The sequence below is a fragment of the Urocitellus parryii genome, chromosome 6 (genome assembly GCF_045843805.1).
Source record: "Urocitellus parryii isolate mUroPar1 chromosome 6, mUroPar1.hap1, whole genome shotgun sequence".
NCBI lineage: Eukaryota > Metazoa > Chordata > Mammalia > Rodentia > Sciuridae > Urocitellus > Urocitellus parryii.
In genome coordinates, this window is record NC_135536.1 from 125,857,813 (window position 1) to 125,883,312 (window position 25,500).

Sequence of the window (25,500 nt, forward strand, 5' to 3'; positions counted from 1 at the left end):
CTGAAAAGGGTCTTCCCTTCCAGGGTCCATTCTGACACAGCCCCCGTCCAAAAAGGGCCACAGGGTTCTCCCCTCCACCACCCAGCTCACTGCAGCCCCTACGTCTACGTGGTGGACCTCAGTTTCGATGAGAGAGACGGTATAGAGTTTTCACTCATTTTGTTCAGCTTCCAAGGAATGTTTTTGTGGGAGTCATCATCGATCCACGCTTGTGGCCCTCACCCGGCAAGGAGCAACCTCGGTGACTTGGGGCCAGGAGACGCTTACCATCCTCAGCTACGAAGGGCCACACTCAGGAAACAGAGGGCACGGGCATGCGGGTGTTCCCCGTCCTCCCTGGGCATCTTCCCACAGCCAGAGGAGCCGGCGGCAACCTTTCACTCCTTCCGTGGAAACACGACCTGCCATGCGTATGCAAGGAGACAAAAGAGAGGGATGCCCATGAAAAACAACCATGACTGGCCTGCTCCGCAGCCTGCTGCTCCTCAGTTCACACTCTTTAGGGACTGCAGCCTTTTCACTTGCCCTCGCCATGCCGGCCTGAGCTCAGTTCCCATGTGGCTCTTAAGCTGCCCAACAAACTCTTCCAGCCACAGGAAACCCATCTGAGAATCTCCATCCAACTCTGCAAACCAATCTGACCCTGACTCCTTCCCTCCACGGGATGTCCAAGCAAGAAAGGGCGAACTTGAGAAAGCACGTCCTCTGGAAACCTCCTGCCTTTCTGGGCCATCGCCACGGGCATCTGGGAGCCCCAGGTGACGTCCATTCCAACAGGAGCTCCGGCCCCACCCACACGTTCCAATGCCTGAACCCCACAACTTGTGCAGGAGAGGAGACCCTCAGCGCCTGTCCAGCGCCTATGAAAGGCACTTGGCACAGAGGGGAATTTCATCACTCTCTACCTCCTTCAGGCACAGGCAACAATCCTTGCGCACTAATTTGGACCCACTTAGGCCTTTCCACTACCCAAACCGTTCGCGGCTGTCCTATGCTCAAAAACTAGAAGCTGACGTCTCGGGTTCGCAGGCGCCTCCTACAAGAGAAGTCATCCCTGAGGTCTGCCACCACGGTGGCTCATTCGGGATCCAAACTGCCTATATGCTCTTTCAGAATGCACAGCAACCACCATGCATGCAGCCTCACGGGCGGACCAAAAGCACACAAGGATACTAAGGCTTTTTCCTGAAGCACTTCTGATGCCCCAACTCGAGAGCCAACCATCTATCAGGAGGATCCATTAACAGAAGTGGCAGCAAAAGTACCCGCTTGCGGTAAGACCCAGTTTCTCCATGTGCATTCCCTCTATGTCCATCTACTCATCCAGGCACTGGTCCCTCTGGAGACCCACCCTTCCTTCCCCTGGTGGACCGTGGCTCCAGCCAACATTGTGTGGCAATACCACTGGCAACACTGTAGCATTTCCAGGAGAAGAGAAAACCCATCAGACTCCCGGAAACACCACGCCCCTGTGCACTAAAGCAGGGTCTCCCATGCTTTGAGCTGGGCCCGGCTCCGCGTTCCGACGAAAGTGGACCTCAATTTTTCTCTGGAACACCCAGCAGACCAGCACGGTGCTACTCGCCTTGGCAAAAACGTCTCCAGTCCACAAGAGGAGGAAAGCTATTCTCCTGTGCCACGGCCCAGAACCTCCTAGTACGGCTGAACCCTACCGCCGAATACCCACTAGGAAATCATGCCGGGCAGGCCAATGTCTTCCTCAACGTCTGGAGCTCTGGACCACCCATGCATGCCGAAACCAAAAGAGGACTGACCCTCAGAGGACTACAGGCTCGGGGTCCTAACGCCAGGTGAACTCGGCTGAAAAGGGCCTTCCCTTCCAGGGTCCATTCTGACACAGCCCCCGTCCAAAAAGGGCCACAGGGTTCTCCCCCTCCACCACCCAGCTCACTGCAGCCCCCTACGTCTACGTGGTGGACCTCAGTTTCGATGAGAGAGACGGTATAGAGTTTTCACTCATTTTGTTCAGCTTCCAAGGAATGTTTTTGTGGGAGTCATCATCGATCCACGCTTGTGACCCTCACCCGGCAAGGAGCAACCTCGGTGACTTGGGGCCAGGAGACGCTTACCATCCTCAGCTACGAAGGGCCACACTCAGGAAACAGAGGGCACGGGCATGCGGGTGTTCCCCGTCCTCCCTGGGCATCTTCCCACAGCCAGAGGAGCCGGCGGCAACCTTTCACTCCTTCCGTGGAAACACGACCTGCCATGCGTATGCAAGGAGACAAAAGAGAGGGATGCCCATGAAAAACAACCATGACTGGCCTGCTCCGCAGCCTGCTGCTCCTCAGTTCACACTCTTTAGGGACTGCAGCCTTTTCACTTGCCCTCGCCATGCCGGCCTGAGCTCAGTTCCCATGTGGCTCTTAAGCTGCCCAACAAACTCTTCCAGCCACAGGAAACCCATCTGAGAATCTCCATCCAACTCTGCAAACCAATCTGACCCTGACTCCTTCCCTCCACGGGATGTCCAAGCAAGAAAGGGCGAACTTGAGAAAGCACGTCCTCTGGAAACCTCCTGCCTTTCTGGGCCATCGCCACGGGCATCTGGGAGCCCCAGGTGACGTCCATTCCAACAGGAGCTCCGGCCCCACCCACACGTTCCAATGCCTGAACCCCACAACTTGTGCAGGAGAGGAGACCCTCAGCGCCTGTCCAGCGCCTATGAAAGGCACTTGGCACAGAGGGGAATTTCATCACTCTCTACCTCCTTCAGGCACAGGCAACAATCCTTGCGCACTACTTTGGACCCACTTAGGCCTTTCCACTACCCAAACCGTTCGCGGCTGTCCTATGCTCCAAAACTAGAAGCTGACGTCTCGGGTTCGCAGGCGCCTCCTACAAGAGAAGTCATCCCTGAGGTCTGCCACCACGGTGGCTCATTCGGGATCCAAACTGTGTATATGCTCTTTCAGAATGCACAGCAACCACCATGCATGCAGCCTCACGGGCGGACCAAAAGCACACAAGGATACTAAGGCTTTTTCCTGAAGCACTTCTGATGCCCCAACTCGAGAGCCAACCATCTATCAGGAGGATCCATTAACAGAAGTGGCAGCAAAAGTACCCGCTTGCGGTAAGACCCAGTTTCTCCATGTGCATTCCCTCTATGTCCATCTACTCATCCAGGCACTGGTCCCTCTGGAGACCCACCCTTCCTTCCCCTGGTGGACCGTGGCTCCAGCCAACATTGTGTGGCAATACCACTGGCAACACTGTAGCATTTCCAGGAGAAGAGAAAACCCATCAGACTCCCGGAAACACCACGCCCCTGTGCACTAAAGCAGGGTCTCCCATGCTTTGAGCTGGGCCCGGCTCCGCGTTCCAACGAAAGTGGACCTCAATTTTTCTCTGGAACACCCAGCAGACCAGCACGGTGCTACTCGCCTTGGCAAAAACGTCTCCAGTCCACAAGAGGAGGAAAGCTATTCTCCTGTGCCACGGCCCAGAACCTCCTAGTACGGCTGAACCCTACCGCCGAATACCCACTAGGAAATCATGCCGGGCAGGCCAATGTCTTCCTCAACGTCTGGAGCTCTGGAGCACCCATGCATGCCGAAACCAAAAGAGGACTGACCCTCAGAGGACTACAGGCTCGGGGTCCTAACGCCAGGTGAACTCGGCTGAAATGGGCCTTCCCTTCCAGGGTCCATTCCGACACAGCCCCTGTCGAAAAAGGGCCACAGGGTTCTCCCCTCCACCACCCAGCTCACTGCAGCCCCCTATGTCTACGTGGTGGACCTCAGTTTCGATGAGAGAGACGGTATAGAGTTTTCACTCATTTTGTTCAGCTTCCAAGGAATGTTTTTGTGGGAGTCATCATCGATCCACGCTTGTGACCCTCACCCGGCAAGGAGCAACCTCGGTGACTTGGGGCCAGGAGACGCTTACCATCCTCAGCTACGAAGGGCCACACTCAGGAAACAGAGGGCACGGGCATGCGGGTGTTCCCCGTCCTCCCTGGGCATCTTCCCACAGCCAGAGGAGCCGGCGGCAACCTTTCACTCCTTCCGTGGAAACACGACCTGCCATGCGTATGCAAGGAGACAAAAGAGAGGGATGCCCATGAAAAACAACCATGACTGGCCTGCTCCGCAGCCTGCTGCTCCTCAGTTCACACTCTTTAGGGACTGCAGCCTTTTCACTTGCCCTCGCCATGCCGGCCTGAGCTCAGTTCCCATGTGGCTCTTAAGCTGCCCAACAAACTCTTCCAGCCACAGGAAACCCATCTGAGAATCTCCATCCAACTCTGCAAACCAATCTGACCCTGACTCCTTCCCTCCACGGGATGTCCAAGCAAGAAAGGGCGAACTTGAGAAAGCACGTCCTCTGGAAACTTCCTGCCTTTCTGGGCCATCGCCACGGGCATCTGGGAGCCCCAGGTGACGTCCATTCCAACAGGAGCTCCGGCCCCACCCACACGTTCCAATGCCTGAACCCCACAACTTGTGCAGGAGAGGAGACCCTCAGCGCCTGTCCAGCGCCTATGAAAGGCACTTGGCACAGAGGGGAATTTCATCACTCTCTACCTCCTTCAGGCACAGGCAACAATCCTTGCGCACTAATTTGGACCCACTTAGGCCTTTCCACTACCCAAACCGTTCGCGGCTGTCCTATGCTCAAAAACTAGAAGCTGACGTCTCGGGTTCGCAGGCGCCTCCTACAAGAGAAGTCATCCCTGAGGTCTGCCACCACGGTGGCTCATTCGGGATCCAAACTGCCTATATGCTCTTTCAGAATGCACAGCAACCACCATGCATGCAGCCTCACGGGCGGACCAAAAGCACACAAGGATACTAAGGCTTTTTCCTGAAGCACTTCTGATGCCCCAACTCGAGAGCCAACCATCTATCAGGAGGATCCATTAACAGAAGTGGCAGCAAAAGTACCTGCTTGCGATAAGACCCAGTTTCTCCATGTGCATTCCCTCTATGTCCATCTACTCATCCAGGCACTGGTCCCTCTGGAGACCCACCCTTCCTTCCCCTGGTGGACCGTGGCTCCAGCCAACATTGTGTGGCAATACCACTGGCAACACTGTAGCATTTCCAGGAGAAGAGAAAACCCATCAGACTCCCGGAAACACCACGCCCCTGTGCACTAAAGCAGGGTCTCCCATGCTTTGAGCTGGGCCCGGCTCCGCCTTCCGACGAAAGTGGACCTCAATTTTTCTCTGGAACACCCAGCAGACCAGCACGGTGCTACTCGCCTTGGCAAAAACGTCTCCAGTCCACAAGAGGAGGAAAGCTGTTCTCCTGTGCCACGGCCCAGAACCTCCTAGTACGGTTGAACCCTAACGCCGAATACCCACTAGGAAATCATGCCGGGCAGGCCAATGTCTTCCTCAACGTCTGGAGCTCTGGACCACCCATGCATGCCGAAACCAAAAGAGGACTGACCCTCAGAGGACTACAGGCTCGGGGTCCTAACGCCAGGTGAACTCGGCTGAAAAGGGCCTTCCCTTCCAGGGTCCATTCTGACACAGCCCCCGTCCAAAAAGGGCCACAGGGTTCTCCCCTCCACCACCCAGCTCACTGCAGCCCCCTACGTCTACGTGGTGGACCTCAGTTTCGATGAGAGAGACGGTATAGAGTTTTCACTCATTTTGTTCAGCTTCCAAGGAATGTTTTTGTGGGAGTCATCATCGATCCACGCTTGTGACCCTCACCCGGCAAGGAGCAACCTCGGTGACTTGGGGCCAGGAGACGCTTACCATCCTCAGCTACGAAGGGCCACACTCAGGAAACAGAGGGCACGGGCATGCGGGTGTTCCCCGTCCTCCCTGGGCATCTTCCCACAGCCAGAGGAGCCGGCGGCAACCTTTCACTCCTTCCGTGGAAACACGACCTGCCATGCGTATGCAAGGAGACAAAAGAGAGGGATGCCCATGAAAAACAACCATGACTGGCCTGCTCCGCAGCCTGCTGCTCCTCAGTTCACACTCTTTAGGGACTGCAGCCTTTTCACTTGCCCTCGCCATGCCGGCCTGAGCTCAGTTCCCATGTGGCTCTTAAGCTGCCCAACAAACTCTTCCAGCCACAGGAAACCCATCTGAGAATCTCCATCCAACTCTGCAAACCAATCTGACCCTGACACCTTCCCTCCACGGGATGTCCAAGCAAGAAAGGGCGAACTTGAGAAAGCACGTCCGCTGGAAACCTCCTGCCTTTCTGGGCCATCGCCACGGGCATCTGGGAGCCCCAGGTGACGTCCATTCCAACAGGAGCTCCGGCCCCACCCACACGTTCCAATGCCTGAACCCCACAACTTGTGCAGGAGAGGAGACCCTCAGCGCCTGTCCAGCGCCTATGAAAGGCACTTGGCACAGAGGGGAATTTCATCACTCTCTACCTCCTTCAGGCACAGGCAACAATCCTTGCGCACTACTTTGGACCCACTTAGGCCTTTCCACTACCCAAACCGTTCGCGGCTGTCCTAAGCTCAAAACTAGAAGCTGACGTCTCGGGTTTGCAGGTGCCTCCTACAAGAGAAGTCATCCCTGAGGTCTGCCACCTGGGTGGCTCATTCGGGATCCAAACTGTGTATATGCTCTTTCAGAATGCACAGCAACCACCATGCATGCAGCCTCACGGGCGGACCAAAAGCACACAAGGATACTAAGGCTTTTTCCTGAAGCACTTCTGATGCCCCAACTCGAGAGCCAACCATCTATCAGGAGGATCCATTAACAGAAGTGGCAGCAAAAGTACCCGCTTGCGGTAAGACCCAGTTTCTCCATGTGCATTCCCTCTATGTCCATCTACTCATCCAGGCACTGGTCCCTCTGGAGACCCACCCTTCCTTCCCCTGGTGGACCCTGGCTCCAGCCAACATTGTGTGGCAATACCACTGGCAACACTGTAGCATTTCGAGGAGAAGAGAAAACCCATCAGACTCCCGAAAACACCACGCCCCTGTGCATTAAAGCAGGGTCTCCCATGCTTTGAGCTGGCCCCGGCTCCGCGTTCCAACGAAAGTGGACCTCAATTTTTCTCTGGAACACCCAGCAGACCAGCACGGTGCTACTCGCCTTGGCAAAAAAGTCTCCAGTCCACAAGAGGAGGAAAGCTATTCTCCTGTGCCACGGCCCAGAACCTCCTAGTACGGCTGAACCCTACCGCCGAATACCCACTAGGAAATCATGCCGGGCCGGCCAATGTCTTCCTCAACGTCTGGAGCTCTGGACCACCCATGCATGCCGAAACCAAAAGAGGACTGACCCTCAGAGGACTACAGGCTCGGGGTCCTAACGCCAGGTGAACTCGGCTGAAAAGGGCCTTCCCTTCCAGGGTCCATTCTGACACAGCCCCCGTCCAAAAGGGCCACAGGGTTCTCCCTTCCACCACCCAGCTCACTGCAGCCCCCTACGTCTACGTGGTGGACCTCAGTTTCGATGAGAGAGACGGTATAGAGTTTTCACTCATTTTGTTCAGCTTCCAAGGAATGTTTTTGTGGGAGTCATCATCGATCCACGCTTGTGACCCTCACCCGGCAAGGAGCAACCTCGGTGACTTGGGGCCAGGGGCCAGGAGACGCTTACCATCCTCAGCTACGAAAGGGCCACACTCAGGAAACAGAGGGGCACGGGCATGCGGGTGTTCCCCGTCCTCCCTGGGCATCTTCCACAGCCAGAGGAGCGGCGGCAACCTTTCACTCCTTCCGTGGAAACACGACCTGCCATGCGTATGCAAGGAGACAAAAGAGAGGGATGCCCATGAAAACAACCATGACTGGCCTGCTCCGCAGTCTGCTGCTCCTCAGTTCACACTCTTTAGGGACTGCAGCCTTTTCACTTGCCCTCGCCATGCCGGCCTGAGCTCAGTTCCCATGTGGCTCTTAAGCTGCCCAACAAACTCTTCCAGCCACAGGAAACCCATCTGAGAATCTCCATCCAACTCTGCAAACCAATCTGACCCTGACTCCTTCCCTCCACGGGATGTCCAAGCAAGAAAGGGCGAACTTGAGAAAGCACGTCCTCTGGAAACCTCCTGCCTTTCTGGGCCATCGCCACGGGCATCTGGGAGCCCAGGTGACGTCCATTCCAACAGGAGCTCCGGCCCCACCCACACGTTCCAATGCCTGAACCCCACAACTTGTGCAGGAGAGGAGACCCCTCAGCGCCTGTCCAGCGCCTATGAAAGGCACTTGGCACAGAGGGGAATTTCATCACTCTCTACCTCCTTCAGGCACAGGCAACAATCCTTGCGCACTAATTTGGACCCACTTAGGCCTTTCCACTACCCAAACCGTTCGCGGCTGTCGTATGCTCAAAAACTAGAAGCTGACGTCTCGGGTTTGCAGGCGCCTCCTACAAGAGAAGTCATCCCTGAGGTCTGCCACCACGGTGGCTCATTCGGGATCCAAACTGTGTATATGCTCTTTCAGAATGCACAGCAACCACCATGCATGCAGCCTCACGGGCGGACCAAAAGCACACAAGGATACTAGGCTTTTTCCTGAAGCACTTCTGATGCCCCACTCGAGAGCCAACCATCTATCAGGAGGATCCATTAACAGAAGTGGCAGCAAAAGTACCCGCTTGCGGTAAGACCCAGTTTCTCCATGTGCATTCCCTCTATGTCCATCTACTCATCCAGGCACTGGTCCCTCTGGAGACCCACCCTTCCTTCCCCTGGTGGACCGTGGCTCCAGCCAACATTGTGTGGCAATACCACTGGCAACACTGTAGCATTTCCAGGAGAAGAGAAAACCCATCAGACTCCCGGAAACACCACGCCCCTGTGCACTAAAGCAGGGTCTCCCATGCTTTGAGCTGGGCCCGGCTCCGCCTTCCGACGAAAGTGGACCTCAATTTTTCTCTGGAACACCCAGCAGACCAGCACGGTGCTACTCGCCTTGGCAAAAAAGTCTCCAGTCCACAAGAGGAGGAAAGCTATTCTCCTGTGCCACGGCCCAGAACCTCCTAGTACGGCTGAACCCTACCGCCGAATACCCACTAGGAAATCATGCCGGGCAGGCCAATGTCTTCCTCAACGTCTGGAGCTCTGGAGCACCCATGCATGCCGAAACCAAAAGAGGACTGACCCTCAGAGGACTACAGGCTCGGGGTCCTAACGCCAGTGAACTCGGCTGAAATGGGCCTTCCCTTCCAGGGTCCATTCCGACACAGCCCCCGTCCAAAAAGGGCCACAGGGTTCTCCCCTCCACCACCCAGCTCACTGCAGCCCCCTACGTCTACGTGGTGGACCTCAGTTTCGATGAGAGAGACGGTATAGAGTTTTCACTCATTTTGTTCAGCTTCCAAGGAATGTTTTTGTGGGAGTCATCATCGATCCACGCTTGTGACCCTCACCCGGCAAGGAGCAACCTCGGTGACTTGGGGCCAGGAGACGCTTACCATCCTCAGCTACGAAGGGCCACACTCAGGAAACAGAGGGCACGGGCATGCGGGTGTTCCCCGTCCTCCCTGGGCATCTTCCCACAGCCAGAGGAGCCGGCGGCACCTTTCAACTCCTTCCGTGGAAACACGACCTGCCATGCGTATGCAAGGAGACAAAAGAGAGGGATGCCCATGAAAAACAACCATGACTGGCCTGCTCCGCAGCCTGCTGCTCCTCAGTTCACACTCTTTAGGGACTGCAGCCTTTTCACTTGCCCTCGCCATGCCGGCCTGAGCTCAGTTCCCATGTGGCTCTTAAGCTGCCCAACAAACTCTTCCAGCCACAGGAAACCCATCTGAGAATCTCCATCCAACTCTGCAAACCAATCTGACCCTGACTCCTTCCCTCCACGGGATGTCCAAGCAAGAAAGGGCGAACTTGAGAAAGCACGTCCGCTGGAAACCTCCTGCCTTTCTGGGCCATCGCCACGGGCATCTGGAGCCCCAGGTGACGTCCATTCCAACAGGAGCTCCGGCCCACCCACACGTTCCAATGCCTGAACCCCACAACTTGTGCAGGAGAGGAGACCCTCAGCGCCTGTTCCAGCGCCTATGAAAGGCACTTGGCACAGAGGGGAATTTCATCACTCTCTACCTCCTTCAGGCACAGGCAACAATCCTTGCGCACTACTTTGGACCCACTTAGGCCTTTCCACTACCCAAACCGTTCGCGGCTGTCCTAAGCTCAAAACTAGAAGCTGACGTCTCGGGTTTGCAGGTGCCTCCTACAAGAGAAGTCATCCCTGAGGTCTGCCACCTGGGTGGCTCATTCGGGATCCAAACTGCCTATATGCTCTTTCAGAATGCACAGCAACCACCATGCATGCAGCCTCACCGGCGGAACAAAAGCACACAAGGATACTATGGCTTTATCCTGAAGCACTTCTGATGCCCCAACCTCGAGAGCCAACCATCTATCAGGAGATCCATTAACAGAAGTGGCAGCAAAAGTACCCGCTTGCGGTAAGACCCATTTTCTCCATGTGCATTCCCTCTATGTCCATCTACTCATCCAGGCACTGGTCCCTCTGGAGACCCACCCTTCCTTCCCCTGGTGGACCGTGGCTCCAGCCAACATTGTGTGGCAATACCACTGGCAACACTGTAGCATTTCCAGGAGAAGAGAAAACCCATCAGACTCCTGGAAACACCACGCCCCTGTGCACTAAAGCAGGGTCTCCCATGCTTTGAGCTGGGCCCGGCTCCGCCTTCCGACGAAAGTGGACCTCAATTTTTCTCTGGAACACCCAGCAGACCAGCATGGTGCTACTCGCCTTGGCAAAAACGTCTCCAGTCCACAAGAGTAGGAAAGCTATTCTCCTGTGCCACGGCCCCAGAACCTCCTAGTACGGCTGAACCCTACCGCCGAACACCCACTAGGAAATCATCCCGGGCAGGCCAATGTCTTCCTCTACGTCTGGAGCTCTGGAGCACCCATGCATGCCGAAACCAAAAGAGGACTGACCCTCAGAGGACTACAGGCTCGGGGTCCTACGCCAGGTGAACTCGGCTGAAAAGGGCCTTCCCCTCCAGGGTCCATTCTGACACAGCCCCCGTCCAAAAAGGGCCACAGGGTTCTCCCTCCACCACCCAGCCTACTGCAGCCCCCTATGTCTACGTGGTGGACCTCAGTATCGATGAGAGAGACGGTATAGAGTTTTCACTCATTTGTTCAGCTTCCAAGGAATGTTTTTGTGGGAGTCATCATCGATCCACGCTTGTGACCCTCACCCGGCAAGGAGCAACCTCGTGACTTGGGGCCAGGAGACGCTTACCATCCTCAGCTACGAAGGGCCACACTCAGGAAACAGAGGGCACGGGCATGCGGGTGTTCCCGTCCTCCCTGGGCATCTTCCCACAGCCAGAGGAGCCGGCGGCAACCTTTCACTCCTTCCGTGGAAACACGACCTGCCATGCGTATGCAAGGAGACAAAAGAGAGGGATGCCCATGAAAAACAACCATGACTGGCCTGCTCCGCAGCCTGCTGCTCCTCAGTTCACACTCTTTAGGGACTGCAGCCTTTTCACTTGCCCTCGCCATGCCGGCCTGAGCTCAGTTCCCATGTGGGCTCTTAAGCTGCCCAACAAACTCTTCAGCCACAGGAACCCCATCTGAGAATCTCCATCCAACTCTGCAAACCAATCTGACACTGACTCCTTCCCTCCACGGGGATGTCCAAGCAAGAAAGGGCGAACTTGAGAAAGCACGTCCTTTGGAAACCTCCTGCCTTTCTGGGCCATCGCCACGGGCATCTGGGAGCCCCAGGTGACGTCCATTCCAACAGGAGCTCCGGCCCCACCCACACGTTTCCAATGCCTGAACCCCACAACTTGTGCAGGAGAGGAGACCCTCAGCGCCTGTCCCAGCGCCTATGAAAGGCACTTGGCACAGAGGGGAATTTCATCACTCTCTACCTCCTTCAGGCACAGGCAACAATCCTTGCGCACTAATTTGGACCCACTTAGCCTTTCCACTACCCAAACCGTTCGCGGCTGTCCTATGCTCAAAAACTAGAAGCTGACGTCTCGGGTTCGCAGGCGCCTCCTACAAGAGAAGTCATCCCTGAGGTCTGCCACCACGGTGGCTCATTCGGATCCAAACTGCCTATATGCTCTTTCAGAATGCACAGCAACCACCATGCATGCAGCCTCACCGGCGGACCAAAAGCACACAAGGATACTATGGCTTTATCCTGAAGCACTTCTGATGCCCCAACTCGAGAGCCAACCATCTATCAGGAGGATCCATTAACAGAAGTGGCAGCAAAAGTACCCGCTTGCGGTAAGACCCATTTTCTCCATGTGCATTCCCTCTATGTCCATCTACTCATCCAGGCACTGGTCCCTCTGGAGACCCACCCTTCCTTCCCCTGGTGGACCGTGGCTCCAGCCAACATTGTGTGGCAATACCACTGGCAACACTGTAGCATTTCCAGGAGAAGAGAAAACCCATCAGACTCCTGGAAACACCACGCCCCTGTGCACTAAAGCAGGGTCTCCCATGCTTTGAGCTGGGCCCGGCTCCGCCTTCCGACGAAAGTGGACCTCAATTTTTCTCTGGAACACCCAGCAGACCAGCATGGTGCTACTCGCCTTGGCAAAAACGTCTCCAGTCCACAAGAGTAGGAAAGCTATTCTCCTGTGCCACGGCCCAGAACCTCCTTAGTACGGCTGAACCCTACCGCCGAACACCCACTAGGAAATCATCCCGGGCAGGCCAATGTCTTCCTCTACGTCTGGAGCTCTGGACCACCCATGCATGCCGAAACCAAAAGAGGACTGACCCTCAGAGGACTACAGGCTCGGGGTCCTAACGCCAGGTGAACTCGGCTGAAAAGGGCCTTCCCTTCCAGGGTCCATTCTGACACAGCCCCCGTCCAAAAAGGGCCACAGGGTTCTCCCCCCACCACCCAGCCTACTGCAGCCCCTATGTCTAAGTGGTGGACCTCAGTATCGATGAGAGAGACGGTATAGAGTTTTCACTCATTTGTTCAGCTTCCAAGGAATGTTTTTGTGGGAGTCATCATCGATCCACGCTTGTGACCCTCACCCGGCAAGGAGCAACCTCGGTGACTTGGGGCCAGGAGACGCTTACCATCCTCAGCTACGAAGGGCCACACTCAGGAAACAGAGGGCACGGGCATGCGGGTGTTCCCCGTCCTCCCTGGGCATCTTCCCACAGCCAGAGGAGCCGGCGGCAACCTTTCACTCCTTCCGTGGAAACACGACCTGCCATGCGTATGCAAGGAGACAAAAGAGAGGGATGCCCATGAAAAACAACCATGACTGGCCTGCTCCGCAGCCTGCTGCTCCCCTCAGTTCACACTCTTTAGGGACTGCAGCCTTTTCACTTGCCCTCGCCATGCCGGCCTGAGCTCAGTTCCCATGTGGCTCTTAAGCTGCCAACAAACTCTTCCAGCCACAGGAAACCCATCTGAGAATCTCCATCCAACTCTGCAAACCAATCTGACCCTGACTCCTTCCCTCCACGGGATGTCCAAGCAAGAAAGGGCGAACTTGAGAAAGCACGTCCTCTGGAAACCTCCTGCCTTTCTGGGCCATCGCCACGGGCATCTGGGAGCCCCAGGTGACGTCCATTCCAACAGGAGCTCCGGCCCCACCCACACGTTCCAATGCCTGAACCCCACAACTTGTGCAGGAGAGGAGACCCTCAGCGCCTGTCCAGCGCCTATGAAAGGCACTTGGCACAGAGGGGAATTTCATCACTCTCTACCTCCTTCAGGCACAGGCAACAATCCTTGCGCACTAATTTGGACCCACTTAGGCCTTTCCACTACCCAAACCGTTCGCGGCTGTCCTATGCTCAAAAACTAGAAGCTGACGTCCTCGGGTTCGCAGGCGCCTCCTACAAGAGAAGTCATCCCTGAGGTCTGCCACCATGGTGGCTCATTCGGGATCCAAACTGCCTATATGCTCTTTCAGAATGCACAGCAACCACCATGCATGCAGCCTCACGGGCGGACCAAAAGCACACAAGGATACTATGGCTTTATCCTGAAGCACTTCTGATGCCCCAACTCGAGAGCCAACCATCTATCAGGAGGATCCATTAACAGAAGTGGCAGCAAAAGTACCCGCTTGCGGTAAGACCCAGTTTCTCCATGTGCATTCCCTCTATGTCCATCTACTCATGCAGGCACTGGTCCCTCTGGAGACCCACCCTTCCTTCCCCTGGTGGACCGTGGCTCCAGCCAACATTGTGTGGCAATACCACTGGCAACACTGTAGCATTTCAGGAGAAGAGAAACCCATCAGACTCCCGGAAACACCACGCCCCTGTGCACTAAAGCAGGGTCTCCCATGCTTTGAGCTGGGCCCGGCTCCGCCTTCTGACGAAAGTGGACCTCAATTTTTCTCTGGAACACCCAGCAGACCAGCACGGTGCTACTCGCCTTGGCAAAAAAGTCTCCAGTCCACAAGAGGAGGAAAGCTATTCTCCTGTGCCACGGCCCAGAACCTCCTAGTACGGCTGAACCCTACCGCCGAATACCCACTAGGAAATCATGCCGGGCAGGCCAATGTCTTCCTCAACGTCTGGAGCTCTGGACCACCCATGCATGCCGAAACAAAAAGAGGACTGACCCTCAGAGGACTACAGGCTCGGGGTCCTAACGCCAGGTGAACTCGGCTGAAATGGGCCTTCCCTTCCAGGGTCCATTCCGACACAGCCCCCGTCGAAAACGGCCACCACCCAGCTCACTGCAGCCCCCTACGTCTACGTGGTGGACCTCAGTTTCGATGAGAGAGACGGTATAGAGTTTTCACTCATTTTGTTCAGCTTCCAAGGAATGTTTTTGTGGGAGTCATCATCGATCCACGCTTGTGACCCTCACCCGGCAAGGAGCAACCTCGGTGACTTGGGGCCAGGAGACGCTTACCATCCTCAGCTACGAAGGGCCACACTCAGGAAACAGAGGGCACGGGCATGCGGGTGTTCCCCGTCCTCCCTGGGCATCTTCCCACAGCCAGAGGAGCCGGTGGCAACCTTTCACTCCTTCCGTGGAAACACGACCTGCCATGCGTATGCAAGAGACAAAAGAGAGGGATGCCCATGAAAAACAACCATGACTGGCCTGCTCCGCAGCCTGCTGCTCCTCAGTTCACACTCTTTAGGGACTGCAGCCTTTTCAGTTGCCCTCGCCATGCCGGCCTGAGCTCAGTTCCCATGTGGCTCTTAAGCTGCCCAACAAACTCTTCCAGCCACAGGAAACCCATCTGAGAATCTCCATCCAACTCTGCAAACCAATCTGACCCTGACTCCTTCCCTCCACGGGATGTCCAAGCAAGAAAGGGCGAACTTGAGAAAAGCACGTCCTCTGGAAACCTCCTGCCTTTCTGGGCCATCGCCATGGGCATCTGGGAGCCCCAGGTGACGTCCATTCCAACAGGAGCTCCGGCCCCACCCACACGTACCAATGCCTGAACCCCACAACTTGTGCAGGAGAGGAGACCCTCAGCGCCTGTCCAGCGCTATGAAAGGCACTTGGCACAGAGGGGAATTTCATCACTCTCTACCTCCTTCAGGCACAGGCAACAATCCTTGCGCACTAATTTGGACCCACTTAGGCCTTTCCACTACCCAAACCGTTCGCGGCTGTCCTATGCTCAAAAACTAGAAGCTGACGTCTCGGGTTCGCAGGCGCCTCCTACAAGAGAAGTCATCCCTGAGGTCTGCCACCACGGTGGCTCATTCGGGATCCAAACTGCCTATATGCTCTTTCAGAATGCACAGCAACCACCATGCATGCAGCCTCACGGGCGGACCAAAAGCACACAAGGATACTAAGGCTTTTTCCTGAAGCACTTCTGATGCCCCAACTCGAGAGCCAACCATCTATCAGGAGGATCCATTAACAGAAGTGGCAGCAAAAGTACCCGCTTGCGGTAAGACCCAGTTTCTCCATGTGCATTCCCTCTATGTCCATCTACTCATCCAGGCACTGGTCCCTCTGGAGACCCACCCTTCCTTCCCCTGGTGGACCGTGGCTCCAGCCAACATTGTGTGGCAATACCACTGGCAACACTGTAGCATTTCCAGGAGAAGAGAAAACCCATCAGACTCCCGGAAACACCACGCCCCTGTGCACTAAAGCAGGGTCTCCCATGCTTTGAGCTGGGCCCGGCTCCGCCTTCCGACGAAAGTGGACCTCAATTTTTCTCTGGAACACCCAGCAGACCAGCACGGTGCTACTCGCCTTGGCAAAAAGTCTCCAGTCCACAAGAGGAGGAAAGCTATTCTCCTGTGCCACGGCCCAGAACCTCCTAGTACGGCTGAACCCTACCGCCGAATACCCACTAGGAAATCATGCCGGGCAGGCCAATGTCTTCCTCAACGTCTGGAGCTCTGGACCACCCATGCATGCCGAAACAAAAGAGGACTGACCCTCAGAGGACTACAGGCTCGGGGTCCTAACGCCAGGTGAACTCGGCTGAAATGGGCCTTCCCTTCCAGGGTCCATTCCGACACAGCCCCCGTCCAAAAAGGGCCACAGGGTTCTCCCCTCCACCACCCAGCTCACTGCAGCCCCCTACGTCTACGTGGTGGACCTCAGTTTCGATGAGAGAGACGGTATAGAGTTTTCACTCATTTTGTTCAGCTTCCAAGGAATGTTTTTGTGGGAGTCATCATCGATCCACGCTTGTGACCCTCACCCGGCAAGGAGCAACCTCGGTGACTTGGGGCCAGGAGACGCTTACCATCCTCAGCTACGAAGGGCCACACTCAGGAAACAGAGGGCACGGGCATGCGGGTGTTCCCGTCCTCCCTGGGCATCTTCCCACAGCCAGAGGAGCCGGTGGCAACCTTTCACTCCTTCCGTGGAAACACGACCTGCCATGCGTATGCAAGGAGACAAAAGAGAGGGATGCCCATGAAAAACAACCATGACTGGCCTGCTCCGCAGCCTGCTGCTCCTCAGTTCACACTCTTTAGGGACTGCAGCCTTTTCACTTGCCCTCGCCATGCCGGCCTGAGCTCAGTTCCCATGTGGCTCTTAAGCTGCCCAACAAACTCTTCCAGCCACAGGAAACCCATCTGAGAATCTCCATCCAACTCTGCAAACCAATCTGACCCTGACTCCTTCCCTCCACGGGATGTCCAAGCAAGAAAGGGCGAACTTGAGAAAGCACGTCCTCTGGAAACCTCCTGCCTTTCTGGGCCATCGCCACGGGCATCTGGGAGCCCCAGGTGACGTCCATTCCAACAGGAGCTCCGGCCCCACCCACACGTTCCAATGCCTGAACCCCACAACTTGTGCAGGAGAGGAGACCCTCAGCGCCTGTCCAGCGCCTATGAAAGGCACTTGGCACAGAGGGGAATTTCATCACTCTCTACCTCCTTCAGGCACAGGCAACAATCCTTGCGCACTAATTTGGACCCACTGAGGTCTTTCCACTACCTAAACCGTTCGCGGCTGTCCTATGCTCAAAAACTAGAAGCTGACGTCTCGGGTTCGCAGGCGCCTCCTACAAGAGAAGTCATCCCTGAGGTCTGCCACCACGGTGGCTCATTCGGGATCCAAACTGCCTATATGCTCTTTCAGAATGCACAGCAACCACCATGCATGCAGCCTCACGGGCGGACCAAAAGCACACAAGGATACTAAGGCTTTTTCCTGAAGCACTTCTGATGCCCCAACTCGAGAGCCAACCATCTATCAGGAGGATCCATTAACAGAAGTGGCAGCAAAAGTACCCGCTTGCGGTAAGACCCAGTTTCTCCATGTGCATTCCCTCTATGTCCATCTACTCATCCAGGCACTGGTCCCTCTGGAGACCCACCCTTCCTTCCCTGGTGGACCGTGGCTCCAGCCAACATTGTGTGGCAATACCACTGGCAACACTGTAGCATTTCCAGGAGAAGAGAAAACCCATCAGACTCCCGGAAACACCACGCCCCTGTGCACTAAAGCAGGGTCTCCCATGCTTTGAGCTGGGCCCGGCTCCGCGTTCCGACGAAAGTGGACCTCAATTTTTCTCTGGAACACCCAGCAGACCAGCACGGTGCTACTCGCCTTGGCAAAAACGTCTCCAGTCCACAAGAGGAGGAAAGCTATTCTCCTGTGCCACGGCCCAGAACTTCCTAGTACGGCTGAACCCCACCGCCTAACACCCTTTAGGAAATCATGCCGGGCAGGCCAATGTCTTCCTCTACGTCTGGAGCTCTGGACCACCCATGCATGCCGAAACCAAAAGAGGACTGACCCTCAGAGGACTACAGGCTCGGGGTCCTAACGCCAGGTGAACTCGGCTGAAAAGGGTCTTCCCTTCCAGGGTCCATTCTGACACAGCCCCCGTCCAAAAAGGGCCACAGGGTTCTCCCCTCCACCACCCAGCTCACTGCAGCCCCCTACGTCTACGTGGTGGACCTCAGTTTCGATGAGAGAGACGGTATAGAGTTTTCACTCATTTTGTTCAGCTTCCAAGGAATGTTTTTGTGGTAGTCATCATCGATCCACGCTTGTGGCCCTCACCCGGCAAGGAGCAACCTCGGTGACTTGGGGCCAGGAGACGCTTACCATCCTCAGCTACGAAGGGCCACACTCAGGAAACAGAGGGCACGGGCATGCGGGTGTTCCCCGTCCTCCCTGGGCATCTTCCCACAGCCAGAGGAGCCGGCGGCAACCTTTCACTCCTTCCGTGAAACACGACCTGCCATGCGTATGCAAGGAGACAAAAGAGAGGGATGCCCATGAAAAACAACCATGACTGGCTGCTCCGCAGCCTGCTGCTCCTCAGTTCACACTCTTTAGGGACTGCAGCCTTTTCACTTGCCCTCGCCATGCCGGCCTGAGCTCAGTTCCCATGTGGCTCTTAAGCTGCCCAACAAACTCTTCCAGCCACAGGAAACCCATCTGAGAATCTCCATCCAACTCTGCAAACCAATCTGACCCTGACTCCTTCCCTCCACGGGATGTCCAAGCAAGAAAGGGCGAACTTGAGAAAGCACGTCCTCTGGAAACCTCCTGCCTTTCTGGGCCATCGCCACGGGCATCTGGGAGCCCCAGGTGACGTCCATTCCAACAGGAGCTCCGGCCCCACCCACACGTTCCAATGCCTGAACCCCACAACTTGTGCAGGAGAGGAGACCCTCAGCGCCTGTCCAGCGCCTATGAAAGGCACTTGGCACAGAGGGGAATTTCATCACTCTCTACCTCCTTCAGGCACAGGCAACAATCCTTGCGCACTAATTTGGACCACTTAGGCCTTTCCACTACCCAAACCGTTCGCGGCTGTCCTATGCTCAAAAACTAGAAGCTGACGTCTCGGGTTCGCAGGCGCCTCCTACAAGAGAAGTCATCCCTGAGGTCTGCCACCACGGTGGCTCATTCGGGATCCAAACTGCCTATATGCTCTTTCAGAATGCACAGCAACCACCATGCATGCAGCCTCACGGGCGGACCAAAAGCACACAAGGATACTAAGGCTTTTTCCTGAAGCACTTCTGATGCCCCAACTCGAGAGCCAACCATCTATCAGGAGGATCCATTAACAGAAGTGGCAGCAAAAGTACCCGCTTGCGGTAAGACCCAGTTTCTCCATGTGCATTCCCTCTATGTCCATCTACTCATCCAGGCACTGGTCCCTCTGGAGACCCACCCTTCCTTCCCTGGTGGACCGTGGCTCCAGCCAACATTGTGTGGCAATACCACTGGCAACACTGTAGCATTTCCAGGAGAAGAGAAAACCCATCAGACTCCCGGAAACACCACGCCCCTGTGCACTAAAGCAGGGTCTCCCATGCTTTGAGCTGGGCCCCGGCTCCGCGTTCCGACGAAAGTGGACCTCAATTTTTCTCTGGAACACCAGCAGACCAGCACGGTGCTACTCGCCTTGGCAAAAACGTCTCCAGTCCACAAGAGGAGGAAAGCTATTCTCCTGTGCCACGGCCCAGAACCTCCTAGTACGGCTGAACCCTACCGCCGAATACCCACTAGGAAATCATGCCGGGCAGGCCAATGTCTTCCTCAACGTCTGGAGCTCTGGACCACCCATGCATGCCGAAACCAAAAAGAGGACTGACCCTCAGAGGACTACAGGGCTCGGGGTCCTAACGCCAGGTGAACTCGGCTGAAAAGGGCCTTCCCTTCCAGGGTCCATTCTGACACAGCCCCGTCAAAAAGGGCCACAGGTTCTCCCCTCCACCACCCAGCTCACTGCAGCCCCCTACGTCTACGTGGTGGACCTCAGTTTCGATGAGAGAGACGGTATAGAGTTTTCACTCATTTTGTTCAGCTTCCAAGGAATGTTTTTGTGGGAGTCATCATCGATCCACGCTTGTGACCCTCACCCGGCAAGGAGCAACCTCGGTGACTTGGGGCCAGGAGACGCTTACCATCCTCAGCTACGAAGGGCCACACTCAGGAAACAGAGGGCACGGGCATGCGGGTGTTCCCCGTCCTCCCTGGGCATCTTCCCACAGCCAGAGGAGCCGGCGGCACCTTTCACTCCTTCCGTGGAAACACGACCTGCCATGCGTATGCAAGGAGACAAAAGAGAGGGATGCCCATGAAAAACAACCATGACTGGCCTGCTCCGCAGCCTGCTGCTCCTCAGTTCACACTCTTTAGGGACTGCAGCCTTTTCACTTGCCCTCGCCATGCCGGCCTGAGCTCAGTTCCCATGTGGCTCTTAAGCTGCCCAACAAACTCTTCCAGCCACAGGAAACCCATCTGAGAATCTCCATCCAACTCTGCAAACCAATCTGACCCTGACTCCTTCCCTCCACGGATGTCCAAGCAAGAAAGGGCGAACTTGAGAAAGCACGTCCTCTGGAAACCTCCTGCCTTTCTGGGCCATCGCCACGGGCATCTGGGAGCCCCAGGTGACGTCCATTCCAACAGGAGCTCCGGCCCCACCCACACGTTCCAATGCCTGAACCCCACAACTTGTGCAGGAGAGGAGACCCTCAGCGCCTGTCCAGCGCCTATGAAAGGCACTTGCACAGAGGGGAATTTCATCAACTCTCTACCTCCTTCAGGCACAGGCAACAATCCTTGCGCACTACTTTGGACCCACTTAGGCCTTTCCACTACCCAAACGTTCGCGGCTGTCCTATGCTCCAAAACTAGAAGCTGACGTCTCGGGTTCGCAGGCGCCTCCTACAAGAGAAGTCATCCCTGAGGTCTGCCACCACGGTGGCTCATTCGGGATCCAAACTGTGTATATGCTCTTTCAGATTGCACAGCAACCACCATGCATGCAGCCTCACGGGCGGACCAAAAGCACACAAGGATACTAAGGCTTTTTCCTGAAGCACTTCTGATGCCCCAACTCGAGAGCCAACCATCTATCAGGAGGATCCATTAACAGAAGTGGCAGCAAAAGTACCCGCTTGCGGTAAGACCCAGTTTCTCCATGTGCATTCCCTCTATGTCCATCTACTCATCCAGGCACTGGTCCCTCTGGAGACCCACCCTTCCTTCCCCTGGTGGACCGTGGCTCCAGCCAACATTGTGTGGCAATACCACTGGCAACACTGTAGCATTTCCAGGAGAAGAGAAAACCCATCAGACTCCCGGAAACACCACGCCCCTGTGCACTAAAGCAGGGTCTCCCATGCTTTGAGCTGGGCCCGGCTCCGCGTTCCAACGAAAGTGGACCTCAATTTTTTCTCTGGAACACCCAGCAGACCAGCACGGTGCTACTCGCCTTGGCAAAAACGTCTCCAGTCCACAAGAGGAGGAAAGCTATTCTCCTGTGCCACGGCCCAGAACCTCCTAGTACGGCTGAACCCTACCGGCCGAATACCCACTAGGAAATCATGCCGGGCAGGCCAATGTCTTCCTCAACGTCTGGAGCTCTGGAGCACCCATGCATGCCGAAACCAAAAGAGGACTGACCCTCAGAGGACTACAGGCTCGGGGTCCTAACGCCAGGTGAACTCGGCTGAAATGGGCCTTCCCTTCCAGGGTCCATTCCGACACAGCCCCTGTCGAAAAAGGGCCACAGGGTTCTCCCTCCACCACCCAGCTCACTGCAGCCCCCTATGTCTACGTGGTGGACCTTAGTTTCGATGAGAGAGACGGTATAGAGTTTTCACTCATTTTGTTCAGCTTCCAAGGAATGTTTTTGTGGGAGTCATCATCGATCCACGCTTGTGACCCTCACCCGGCAAGGAGCAACCTCGGTGACTTGGGGCCAGGAGACGCTTACCATCCTCAGCTACGAAGGGCCACACTCAGGAAACAGAGGGCACGGGCATGCGGGTGTTCCCCGTCCTCCCTGGGCATCTTCCCACAGCCAGAGGAGCCGGCGGCAACCTTTCACTCCTTCCGTGGAAACACGACCTGCCATGCGTATGCAAGGAGACAAAAGAGAGGGATGCCCATGAAAAACAACCATGACTGGCCTGCTCCGCAGCCTGCTGCTCCTCAGTTCACACTCTTTAGGGACTGCAGCCTTTTCACTTGCCCTCGCCATGCCGGCCTGAGCTCAGTTCCCATGTGGCTCTTAAGCTGCCCAACAAACTCTTCCAGCCACAGGAAACCATCTGAGAATCTCCATCCAACTCTGCAAACCAATCTGACCCTGACTCCTTCCCTCCACGGGATGTCCAAGCAAGAAAGGGCGAACTTGAGAAAGCACGTCCTCTGGAAACTTCCTGCCTTTCTGGGCCATCGCCACGGGCATCTGGAGCCCCAGGTGACGTCCATTCCAACAGGAGCTCCGGCCCCACCCACACGTTCCAATGCCTGAACCCCACAACTTGTGCAGGAGAGGAGACCCTCAGCGCCTGTCCAGCGCCTATGAAAGGCACTTGGCACAGAGGGGAATTTCATCACTCTCTACCTCCTTCAGGCACAGGCAACAATCCTTGCGCACTAATTTGGACCCACTTAGGCCTTTCCACTACCCAAACCGTTCGCGGCTGTCCTATGCTCAAAAACTAGAAGCTGACGTCTCGGGTTCGCAGGCGCCTCCTACAAGAGAAGTCATCCCTGAGGTCTGCCACCACGGTGGCTCATTCGGGATCCAAACTGCCTATATGCTCTTTCAGAATGCACAGCAACCACCATGCATGCAGCCTCACGGGCGACCAAAAGCACACAAGGATACTAAGGCTTTTTCCTGAAGCACTTCTGATGCCCCAACTCGAGAGCCAACCATCTATCAGGAGGATCCATTAACAGAAGTGGCAGCAAAAGTACCTGCTTGCGATAAGACCCAGTTTCTCCATGTGCATTCCCTCTATGTCCATCTACTCATCCAGGCACTGGTCCCTCTGGAGACCCACCCTTCCTTCCCCTGGTGGACCGTGGCTCCAGCCAACATTGGTGTGGCAATACCACTGGCACACTGTAGCATTTCCAGGAGAAGAGAAAACCCATCAGACTCCCGGAAACACCACGCCCCTGTGCACTAAAGCAGGGTCTCCCATGCTTTGAGCTGGGCCCGGCTCCGCCTTCCGACGAAAGTGGACCTCAATTTTTCTCTGGAACACCCAGCAGACCAGCACGGTGCTACTCGCCTTGGCAAAAACGTCTCCAGTCCACAAGAGGAGGAAAGCTGTTCTCCTGTGCCACGGCCCAGAACCTCCTAGTACGGTTGAACCCTAACGCCGAATACCCACTAGAAATCATGCCGGGCAGGCCAATGTCTTCCTCAACGTCTGGAGCTCTGGACCACCCATGCATGCCGAAACCAAAAGAGGACTGACCCTCAGAGGACTACAGGCTCGGGGTCCTAACGCCAGGTGAACTCGGCTGAAAAGGGCCTTCCCCTTCCAGGGTCCATTCTGACACAGCCCCCGTCCAAAAAGGGCCACAGGGTTCTCCCCTCCACCACCCAGCTCACTGCAGCCCCCTACGTCTACGTGGTGGACCTCAGTTTCGATGAGAGAGACGGTATAGAGTTTTCACTCATTTTGTTCAGCTTCCAAGGAATGTTTTTGTGGGAGTCATCATCGATCCACGCTTGTGACCCTCACCCGGCAAGGAGCAACCTCGGTGACTTGGGGCCAGGAGACGCTTACCATCCTCAGCTACGAAGGGCCACACTCAGGAAACAGAGGGCACGGGCATGCGGGTGTTCCCCCGTCCTCCCTGGGCATCTTCCCACAGCCAGAGGAGCCGGCGGCAACCTTTCACTCCTTCCGTGGAAACACGACCTGCCATGCGTATGCAAGGAGACAAAAGAGAGGGATGCCCATGAAAAACAACCATGACTGGCCTGCTCCGCAGCCTGCTGCTCCTCAGTTCACACTCTTTAGGACTGCAGCCTTTTCACTTGCCCTCGCCATGCCGGCCTGAGCTCAGTTCCCATGTGGCTCTTAAGCTGCCCAACAAACTCTTCCAGCCACAGGAAACCCATCTGAGAATCTCCATCCAACTCTGCAAACCAATCTGACCCTGACACCTTCCCTCCACGGGATGTCCAAGCAAGAAAGGCGAACTTGAGAAAGCACGTCCGCTGGAAACCTCCTGCCTTTCTGGGCCATCGCCACGGGCATCTGGGAGCCCCAGGCGACGTCCATTCCAACAGGAGCTCCGGCCCCACCCACACGTTTCAATGCCTGAACCCCACAACTGTGCAGGAGAGGAGACCCTCAGCGCCTGTCCAGCGCCTATGAAAGGCACTTGGCACAGAGGGGAATTTCATCACTCTCTACCTCCTTCAGGCACAGGCAACAATCCTTGCGCACTACTTTGGACCCACTTAGGCCTTTCCACTACCCAAACCGTTCGCGGCTGTCCTAAGCTCAAAAACTAGAAGCTGACGTCTCGGGTTTGCAGGTGCCTCCTACAAGAGAAGTCATCCCTGAGGTCTGCCACCTGGGTGGCTCATTCGGGATCCAAACTGTGTATATGCTCTTTCAGAATGCACAGCAACCACCATGCATGCAGCCTCACGGGCGGACCAAAAAGCACACAAGGATACTAAGGCTTTTTCCTGAAGCACTTCTGATGCCCCAACTCGAGAGCCAACCATCTATCAGGAGGATCCATTAACAGAAGTGGCAGCAAAAGTACCCGCTTGCGGTAAGACCCAGTTTCTCCATGTGCATTCCCTCTATGTCCATCTACTCATCCAGGCACTGGTCCCTCTGGAGACCCCACCCTTCCTTCCCTGGTGGACCCTGGCTCCAGCCAACATTGTGTGGCAATACACTGGCAACACTGTAGCATTTCGAGGAGAAGAGAAAACCCATCAGACTCCCGAAAACACCACGCCCCTGTGCATTAAAGCAGGGTCTCCCATGCTTTGAGCTGGCCCCGGCTCCGCGTTCCAACGAAAGTGGACCTCAATTTTTCTCTGGAACACCCAGCAGACCAGCACGGTGCTACTCGCCTTGGCAAAAAAGTCTCCAGTCCACAAGAGGAGGAAAGCTATTCTCCTGTGCCACGGCCCAGAACCTCCTAGTACGGCTGAACCCTACCGCCTAACACCCACTAGGAAATCATGCCGGGCCGGCCAATGTCTTCCTCAACGTCTGGAGCTCTGGACCACCCATGCATGCCGAAACCAAAAGAGGACTGACCCTCAGAGGACTACAGGCTCGGGGTCCCTAACGCCAGGTGAACTCGGCTGAAAAGGGCCTTCCCCTTCCAGGGTCCATT

At 55.9% G+C, this 25,500-nt stretch overlaps 14 non-coding genes across 14 annotated transcripts; all 14 read right to left on the reverse strand.

The window, feature by feature from the left end:
• Window positions 1–113: 113 nt before the first annotated feature.
• Window positions 114–205, reverse strand: LOC144255514 (small nucleolar RNA SNORD116). The gene has a single exon (XR_013343812.1). It is a non-coding gene; the product is annotated as a small nucleolar RNA SNORD116 (small nucleolar RNA).
• A 1,731-nt stretch (window positions 206–1,936) lies between these two features.
• On the reverse strand, window positions 1,937–2,028 carry LOC144255515 (small nucleolar RNA SNORD116). The gene has a single exon (XR_013343813.1). It is a non-coding gene; the product is annotated as a small nucleolar RNA SNORD116 (small nucleolar RNA).
• Window positions 2,029–3,758: 1,730 nt separating this feature from the next.
• Window positions 3,759–3,850, reverse strand: LOC144255516 (small nucleolar RNA SNORD116). The gene has a single exon (XR_013343814.1). It is a non-coding gene; the product is annotated as a small nucleolar RNA SNORD116 (small nucleolar RNA).
• A 1,730-nt stretch (window positions 3,851–5,580) lies between these two features.
• On the reverse strand, window positions 5,581–5,672 carry LOC144255517 (small nucleolar RNA SNORD116). The gene has a single exon (XR_013343815.1). It is a non-coding gene; the product is annotated as a small nucleolar RNA SNORD116 (small nucleolar RNA).
• Window positions 5,673–7,400: 1,728 nt separating this feature from the next.
• On the reverse strand, window positions 7,401–7,492 carry LOC144255518 (small nucleolar RNA SNORD116). Its single transcript, XR_013343816.1, has one exon. It is a non-coding gene; the product is annotated as a small nucleolar RNA SNORD116 (small nucleolar RNA).
• Window positions 7,493–9,225: 1,733 nt separating this feature from the next.
• LOC144255519 (small nucleolar RNA SNORD116) lies at window positions 9,226–9,317 on the reverse strand. Its single transcript, XR_013343817.1, has one exon. It is a non-coding gene; the product is annotated as a small nucleolar RNA SNORD116 (small nucleolar RNA).
• A 1,727-nt stretch (window positions 9,318–11,044) lies between these two features.
• LOC144255559 (small nucleolar RNA SNORD116) lies at window positions 11,045–11,135 on the reverse strand. Its single transcript, XR_013343856.1, has one exon. It is a non-coding gene; the product is annotated as a small nucleolar RNA SNORD116 (small nucleolar RNA).
• A 1,728-nt stretch (window positions 11,136–12,863) lies between these two features.
• LOC144255560 (small nucleolar RNA SNORD116) lies at window positions 12,864–12,954 on the reverse strand. Its single transcript, XR_013343857.1, has one exon. It is a non-coding gene; the product is annotated as a small nucleolar RNA SNORD116 (small nucleolar RNA).
• A 1,712-nt stretch (window positions 12,955–14,666) lies between these two features.
• On the reverse strand, window positions 14,667–14,758 carry LOC144255520 (small nucleolar RNA SNORD116). Its single transcript, XR_013343818.1, has one exon. It is a non-coding gene; the product is annotated as a small nucleolar RNA SNORD116 (small nucleolar RNA).
• A 1,727-nt stretch (window positions 14,759–16,485) lies between these two features.
• LOC144255521 (small nucleolar RNA SNORD116) lies at window positions 16,486–16,577 on the reverse strand. Its single transcript, XR_013343819.1, has one exon. It is a non-coding gene; the product is annotated as a small nucleolar RNA SNORD116 (small nucleolar RNA).
• A 1,728-nt stretch (window positions 16,578–18,305) lies between these two features.
• On the reverse strand, window positions 18,306–18,397 carry LOC144255526 (small nucleolar RNA SNORD116). Its single transcript, XR_013343824.1, has one exon. It is a non-coding gene; the product is annotated as a small nucleolar RNA SNORD116 (small nucleolar RNA).
• Window positions 18,398–20,122: 1,725 nt separating this feature from the next.
• Window positions 20,123–20,214, reverse strand: LOC144255522 (small nucleolar RNA SNORD116). The gene has a single exon (XR_013343820.1). It is a non-coding gene; the product is annotated as a small nucleolar RNA SNORD116 (small nucleolar RNA).
• A 1,728-nt stretch (window positions 20,215–21,942) lies between these two features.
• LOC144255527 (small nucleolar RNA SNORD116) lies at window positions 21,943–22,034 on the reverse strand. Its single transcript, XR_013343825.1, has one exon. It is a non-coding gene; the product is annotated as a small nucleolar RNA SNORD116 (small nucleolar RNA).
• Window positions 22,035–23,761: 1,727 nt separating this feature from the next.
• Window positions 23,762–23,853, reverse strand: LOC144255523 (small nucleolar RNA SNORD116). The gene has a single exon (XR_013343821.1). It is a non-coding gene; the product is annotated as a small nucleolar RNA SNORD116 (small nucleolar RNA).
• Between the last annotated feature and the right edge of the window lie 1,647 nt (window positions 23,854–25,500).